Genomic DNA, 8,683 nt, shown 5'->3' on the forward strand with positions numbered 1-8,683 from the left:
AAAACAAAGCACAGTGTCTGGTTCATAACTAGGCATAGGTGTTTTCTTCTTTTTCATACTATCTGCTTCCCGGATTGTCTGCATAAAACCTCTTTTTATCAATTATAACAAGTTGTTTTTCGTTACTTGACTGGTTTATTCATTTACTTTTTCTTGTTGTTGAGATTTTACTTCAACCCCCAGGTATAATTTGCTAAAATCTTTTTAACATACTCAGATTTTTGTGCTCTATATATTTAAATCTAGAGGAAGAAATGGGAAGAGAACCATAGGGAGTTGAATGGTATCCAAAAAATGTATGTCCAGGCCTTAATGTCTGCAACTCGAAAATGTGACCTTATTTGGAAAAGGGTCTTTGCAAATGTAACTAAGCCTAGGATCTCAAGATAAGATCATTCTGAATTGCCTGGGTGGGCCCTAAATCCAATGACAAATGTCTTTATAACAGACACACACAATAGAGACAGTAAGAGAAAAGGAGGGGCCGCGTGAAAATGGAGGCAGAGACTGGAGTTACGCTGTCACAAGGCAAGAAATACCTGGAGCCCCAGAAACCGCAGAAGAGGCAAGACAGGATTTCCCCTAGAGTCTTCAAAGGGAATGCAGTTCTGCCAACACCTTGATTTCAGATTTTAGCCTCTAGAACTGTGAGAAAATACATTTCTATTATTGTAATCCACCCAATTTGTGGTCATTTGTTATGGAAACCACAGGAAACTAACATAGAAACTAACATTTATTGGATCCTAGCACTCTTCTAGGAGCTTCAAACATGTTGCTTCATTCAGCCCTCAGGAGTACTTGGTAAGGCAGTATTATTTAGATGCTCATCTTTAGATGAGAAACTTACCCACCATCACTTGGTTAATGAGTGGTAGAGCTGAGATTAAAACTAAACTAAATTAGTCTGATCATAAAGTTCATATGAGCTATCTACTGTAACAAGCTACCTGCCAAATAAATTATGTCTTTTTTTTTTCAGACAGAGTCTTGCTCTGTCACCCAGGCTGGAGTGCAGTGGCAGGATCTCAGCTCACCGCAACCTCTGCCTCCTGGTTTCAAGCAATTCTGCTGCCTCAGCCTCCCAAGTAGCTGGGATTACAGGTGCGTACCACCATGCCCAGCTAATTTTTGTATTTTTAGTAGAGATGGGGTTTCACCATTTTGGCCAGGCTGGTCTAAAACTCCCAACCTCAAGTGATCCACCTGCTTCAGCTTCCCAAAGTGGTGGGATTACAGGCATGAGTCACCATGCCTGGCCAAATTATGGCTCTTTATAGAGAATGTGACATTGAAAAAAGTCAAGAGAATCTTCTTTTATCTATAAAGGTAAAATACTTTCACCATATAAGTGCTCATAAATATTACTGTCTGCTTGATATGGACAGGAGGAGGGTTTAAGTAGTGGTGTAGTCTATTTTCTATTGCTATAACAGAATACCACAGACTGGATAATTTATAAAGAAAGGTTTATGTAGCTCATGGTTCTATAGGCTGGGAAGTTCAAGAGCATGGTGCTCACATCTGGTGATGGCCTTTCCATACAACATCACATGGCAGATAGGCAGAAGGGCAAGACAGCACATGTGAGGGAGAATTCCCTTTTATAAAGAAGCCGTTACTGTGATAACTAACCTACTTCCATGATAATAGCATTAATCCATTTATGAAGGTGGAGCCCCCATGAGCTAATCATTTCTTAAAGGCCCCACCTCTTAATACTGTTACAATGGCAATTAGATTTCAAGATGAGTTTTGAAGGGAACATTCAAACCACAGCAAGTAGAAAAAAAATAGTAATACCCCTAACAAGTATACCATGGAGTGCTATATTTCAATATTGGTATTTACATTTCTTTTTGGTCCTTATCTTTTCTTGTAGATGACTTTAGTCTTCTGTGTTTTCCTTTAATACTCTATTCAACAAACATCTTTTTGAGTATCTATCATATGCCAGGTATTGTGCTAGATGACAGTGAAAAATGAACAAGATATTATTCCTTTCTTCAAGTTACTCCAAAAGTAAAATTAGTTATAGCCTATAGATAGTATAGGATAGGTAATTCAAATACTTTTATCAGTGAGACAAAGTTGCTAAAACTTACATATCTTCTTTTCTTTACTGCCACTTAAACACTAAAAATTCCCTACCATCATGTCAAACATAAATCTCTATAAACTCAATTTTATGCAATATGCTTGAGACAAGTTGGCAGTATGACATAAGTACATGTAGTTAATCATGACAACAGTATGGAGAATGGATGAGAGTCAAGACAGACCCACAGAACTTCTACATTTTTTCACAGTTTATGACAGCTCAGATTATGGTGTGAATTCTCCACACCTGGAAACAAAGGCTCTGCAAAGATTATCTAATTAAGCAAGGTGACCAGTGTCAAAAGACTAAACATCTCTATTACTTAAGCCGGTTAAACATCACTAGTATTGAACACTTCTTGTGCATCTTGGGAGATGATTCTCTATTGATCTCTCACATTTATGCATGTCTTCCGAATAGCTTTTGTTCCAAACTATCTTTTTGAAGATGTTTGTACAGCAGACAGCTTTGGAAAAATAAGATAATGTATCTCTCTGCCTCAGAGGACAGATTTGTTTTCTGGCCAGTTGTCTCAGTCTATTTGTGCTACTCTAACAGAATACCACAAACTGGGTAACTTACAAGGAATGGAAATTTCTCTCAGTTCTAGAGGCTGAAAGTTTATGATCAAGGAAGGCACCAACCTTAAGTGTCTGGTGAGGGTTTCATCTTCCAGAGAGGAAGGATGCAGTGTTTTCACGTGACATAACATGGGAGGGCAAAAGGGACAAGCTCTCTAATCAGACCCTTTTATCAGGGTACCTAATCCCATTCATGAGAGAGGAGCCCTCATGACCTAATCACCTCTTCATGGCCTCACCTCCTAATAATATCACATTGGCAATACCTGAATTTTGTAGGGGACACGTTCAAACCACAGCACCACTAAAATAAAGGCCAAGTTTCTACCAGGGAAAAGTCTAGGCAGGTTTGCTGGGGACCGTCATACAAAAGATTGAGGATTGTTAAGCTTGGAATATCTCAAGTATTCCTCATGCTGTATGTGCCACATCCACTTGGACTCCCCTCTGTGTTGTCCCAGTGGAAGTTTGAGGAAAGAGGTGTTAACATGAACATGAAATTCAGGCTGCCTGCTGTATCATATGGAATGAAGTCCTTTGTCTGATTCAGCAGTCTCATGCCTTTTGCCAGTTCCCATGAAACTGTGACAGGCAAACTTGTTAGCTTGCAAGTAGGGTAAAATTCAAACCCTTCATAGCTCTGGACAGTACACCACTTCAGTCCAACCAGCCAGATCTCTCACTTCAGCCACTGCTGCTGCAGCTTGTTTCCTGTAGACCTCAACTAAGTTTGTGTAGAAGTGATTTGATAGTATTCTTGCTTCAACCTGCGAAGCATCCCTCTAGCTGTCTGCCCTGGGAAACCTCTGGCACCCTCATGTGGAACACCCATAGGAACCCACTCAGCATTCTGGCAAGGGGGAGGGAGTTGACCCATGAGGGACAGAAACTAATGGATAAATATTTGCTTCCCCTTTTAAACTGAGATGAAAAATTCTACAACACATTTCAAAAGCCTCCTCAGAAGACGCTGCAGGATTGTGTGCCAGTCATCCACAGAAGTGGCTAACCCCTTAATATTTAATACGTACTCATCTTGGCTTCTCCCCCTTCCTGTTTTGTATGCCTGCTCCCTGGAATTACATTGTTTAATAAATGTTGCTGGGCTTCAGGGGAACCCAGACAGACAATATCTTATATGTCCTAGCTTTAGCAATTCATATTTTAGTGTAAGTTAACATTCTGAATGTTTAAAGAGTTGTAACTGCATCAGTACTGGAGGTACCAAAACTGAATAGTACCAAAAGTCTGGGATGCTGAGTTTTGACAGAATCTCAAAACTTTTCAGGTTCTTTAAGAAGAATGGTTAGTCCCTATGCTATGGGAGTTTCTTGTATCACTATAAAGGAACACCTGAGACTTGGTAATTTACAAAGAAAAGAAGTTTAATGGTTCACAGTTCTGCAGGCTGTACAAGTGTGGTGTCAGCATCTGCTCAGCTTCTGGGGAGGTCTCAGGGAGCTTTTACTCATGGTGGAAGGCGAAACAGGAGCAGGCATGTCACATGGCAAAAGCAGGAGCAAGTGAGAGCCAGAGGGAAGATGCCACACACTTGTAAAGAGCCAGATCTCTTGAGAACTCGCTATCACGAGGACAGCACCTAGGGGATGAGGCTAAATCATCCATGAGAAATCCACCTCCATGATCCAATCACCTCCCACTGAGTCCTACCTCCAACACTGGAGATTACAATTCTACATGATGCTTAGAGGGGACAACATCCACACTGTATCAGTCCCTATTATCAGTCCTATTTTAATTTCTTTCATAGGACTTCCTAACCTCATATTGGAAAAGATCAAATATAAAATCATAACCACAAAATGGCATGAAGGAGGGAAGCGGGCATATCACCTGATCACATTCATTTCTAAAACTGTCTACTCAAAGTTTACAAGAAAAAAAGGAAATTGTGGAATGCTTGTTGTTAGATCAATTTTATGATAAAGTGCTCAATTTGTTCAAGCAAAATGTAAAGTTTAAGAGAACTTATCCTTCACTTTTAATATTCGTGGTAACTACTCATGAGTGAACTACAGTAGAAATATGATAGAAAGAACTCATTGGCCAGGGGTCTTGCTACAAGGAATTATCTTGTAAAGTTAACTTACTTTGACAAGTTCCAGATGTGCTTCGTACCAGAAATACTGAAATACAGGAACCTAGTATAGATCACAGAGCTGTGATTTCTTGCTATATAGAAAATGAGTGTTTAGTACTCATCTAAACACAGGATCTAAAAATTGAATATAATTTTTCTGCTTACAGGATCTAAAATTGAATATAATTGCGTTTTTTAATTTTATTTTTATTGGTAAAACTGCTATTTATTTGGGGTGATATGCTTTATACATCACATGCTAGAAGACACTGTTCATTCTCATTCCTGGGTCTCTGTTTTCCCTTTCCTTTTATTTTTTGGTAGCCACATTCAGTCACTTTCTTAGCTATGTGATGGTTGGAGAAACAGGGGCTATATACATATATATATATATATATTTTTTTTTTTTTTGAGACAGAGTCTCACTCTGTCGCCCAGGCTGGAGTGCAACCTTGCCTCCCGGGTTCAAGTGATTCTCAGGCCTCAGCCTCCCCAGTAGCAGGGATTACAGGCTCTCACCACCACACCCAGCTAATTTTTGTGTTTTTAGTAGAGACGGGGTTTTGCCGTGTTGGCCAGGCTGGTCTCCAACTCCTGATCTGAAGTGATCCACTTGCTTTGGGTTCCCAAAATGCTGAGATTACAGATGTCAGCCAACGTACCTGGCCAGCTATATATTCTTAAAACATACAGCTCATGATCTTCAGGGTGCTTAGAAGGCAAGGGATCCTTTTTAGCTCCCTATAACATATTATCTGAGATCACAGTATCCTTTTTGAGAGATGACCACATGGGGATATTTCTAGGTAGTGGGAACATAACCCTAATTTTGTAATACCCAGAGGACCTGCCAGCTTTCTGAAGAGATGTCATAATTTGGAACTCTACATTTTTAGACATTTCTGGTACTCTAGCCTTTTCATGTGGCTAGAGAGAGAATAATGTACTAGAAAACATAAATATCAACATAGAATTTGAACCGTTCAGAAGGACTAGAATCACTGCTGTGGACAGATGTTGAATAATTTTATTGACTTTACCACAACCCATTCCCAGCTACACAAGCGGCAGCAAGAAAAGACACCGTGTGTCTTTCCCTTCACTTTAATAGAGGCACTGAGTATTGCTGGCTTCTCCACCCTCCTCACATCAAAATTAAATGCCAGTCACTGTCCATCCATAGTCATGCTGTTAACAAAGACTTCAGCATAGAGACTCCTGCAATATTTCCTCCATCTCCTGCCTTGTGGAGGATCATGGGATAAGTGTATTTTTTCACACGGAAAGAGTAAGCTGGTGCTCTCCTATCAAGAAAAAGAAACTAACATTAGAAAGCACTAGTTGCAATTCTTAGTTGTTGGAATTAACAAATACTAAGTAAATATTTGTGTACTCTTTTCTCCATATTAAACAACTCATGTATTGTATGCTAAAAATTTTTTCTGCATGCCTTAGTGACATGATGCTCAGCAGTTGGCAAACTTTTGCATAAAGGGCCAGCTAGTAAATATTTTCGATTTTGTGGGCCACACATCTCTGTGGTAGCTACTCAACTCACCTCTGCCGTTGTAGAGTGAAAGCAGCCATAGACAATACTAAACAAATGAGCATGGCTGTGTTCCAATAAAATTTTATTTATGAACGCTAGAATTTGATTTTTATATAACTTTCCTGTGTCCTAAATATTATTTTACACACTTTTTTCAATAACTTAAAAGTGTAAAATCCATTCTTAGCTTGTAGTGTGTACAAAAACAGGTAACAGGCTGGATTTGTCCCACAGGGGATTTGGTCTATAGTTCTCAGACCCCTCTGATGCTCCAACCTCAAACTTACGAAAGTTAAGTTTATCACTATATTTAAAGCTTCAAAGTTAATTGTGCCTATGCCTCCATTTTAAATTTATTTTAGGGTCAGGCATGGTGGCTCATACCTGTAATCCCAGCACTTTGGGAGGCCAAGGTGGGCAGATCACCTGAGGTCAAGAGTTTGAGACCAACCTGGCCAACACAATGAAACCCTTCTACTAAAAATACAAAAATCGGCCAGGCATGGTGGCGCATGCCTATAGTCCCAGCTACTCAGGAGGTTAAGGCAGGAGAATCACCTGACCCTGGGAGGCAGAGGTTGCAGTGACCTGAGATAGCACCACTGCACTCCAGCCCGGGAGACAGAGCGAGACTCCATCTCAAAAATAAAAATAAAAATAAAATAAAATAAAAAATTTATTTTAGTATTTTGGAGAAGGGGCAGTGATGAATAGCCTAACTTGAAAATTCTTCTTTGGGATAAAATTTTATATTTAAAACTTAAAACTGAGAAGATAATTGTCCTAATTCTGAAAAACCACTAGCACTAAACCCCAATTAATATTGCTGTATTAAGTTATATCTTAGTAAATTTTAAAAAATAAATGTTGGCTAATTACAATCTTATTCTGTAATTTTATTTTATTTTATTTTTTGAGACTGAGTCTCGCTCTGTCGCCCAGGCTGGAGTGCAGTGGCCGGATCTCAGCTCACTGCAAGCTCCGCCTCCGGGGTTTACGCCATTCTCCCGCCTCAGCCTCCCGAGTAGCTGGGACTACAGGCACCCGCCACCTCGCCCGGCTAGTTTTTTGTATTTTTTTAGTAGAGACGGGGTTTCACCGTGTTAGCCAGGATGGTCTCCATCTCCTGACCTCGTGATCCGCCCGTCTCGGCCTCCCATGGTGCTGGGATTACAGGCTTGAGCCACCGCGCCCGGCCTTATTCTGTAATTTTAAAACACATAAGAATATGAAAAGTTTTGTACAGTATTGATACATCATTTTCAAAATGTGTTCTTAAGCATGTTTCTTTTCCAACAAAAAGGCACCAACACGAAGGGCCTGAACTTGAAATTTCTAGGGATTTTTCAAAATCTTAAAGCATCTTCTTTAAAGATAACAAACAATTGGAAGTTGAGCCATTATGATTTCATCATAGTGGGTATTTTTCCCATTAATAGCTGAACTGAAATAATCAGCACATTTCAGAGTAGTACCAGATGCTAGCAAGTTTCAGTCCCTGGAGATGAAACTTGACATATCACAGTACTTGCTCCTTGACCTCCCAGTCCTAATAGTATTTTACTATATATTGGAGCCCTAGGAATGTACAGAAATCTCAATTTTCATAAGTTTGCATTTAAATTTTTAAAGTATGAGTTTGGTCCTGTGAGTCTCTCTGAATTTTAGTAATAATAACAGGATTTTTTTTTCTCTGGAGTGTTTGAAATCTGTCTGTTTCAGGAGGAAAATATGTGTTATTTGTTTTCTTTGTATGCTGCAATTACCTTCAGGTGCAACATATTTATTTCACACTATAAATACTTTTTCTCCCTTGGTAGATTTTCAGGTATTTTTTTACCAAGTTTCCCATTCTTCATGTTTTTAGTTTTTGAAATTGGGTTGCAACTATCCACAGGTATCACACACACACACATACAAAAAGGATAAATGAATAGATACACAACAACACTAGATAGATAAATAATTATTATACTAAACTGCTTGGCTTCCTTTTAAAAAAAATTGTTTTTAATCTACTCCTGAGAGATTTGTATCTCTTTAAACTGTGCTACAGACAATTGGACAAAAATTAGTATTTTTTTTCAATAATACAGCATGAAGTTACCTGTACTTGAAAACTGAATTTCAGTTTGAAGGCAGCCTGAGTAAAGTATGAAAAAACTTTAAAAAATATATAGTTGAAGTCTCCTGGAAAACTGGATATCCACAAGCAAACGAATAAAGTTGGGGCCAGGCACGGTGGCTCACGCCTATAATCCCAGGACTTTGGGAGGCCGAGGTGAGCAATCCCTGAGGTCAGGAATTCGAGACCAGCCTGGCCAAAATGGTGAAACCCATCCCTACTAAAA

The sequence above is a fragment of the Colobus angolensis genome, unplaced genomic scaffold, assembly GCF_000951035.1.
Source record: "Colobus angolensis palliatus isolate OR3802 unplaced genomic scaffold, Cang.pa_1.0 Scaffold186, whole genome shotgun sequence".
Classification (NCBI taxonomy): Eukaryota; Metazoa; Chordata; class Mammalia; order Primates; family Cercopithecidae; genus Colobus; species Colobus angolensis.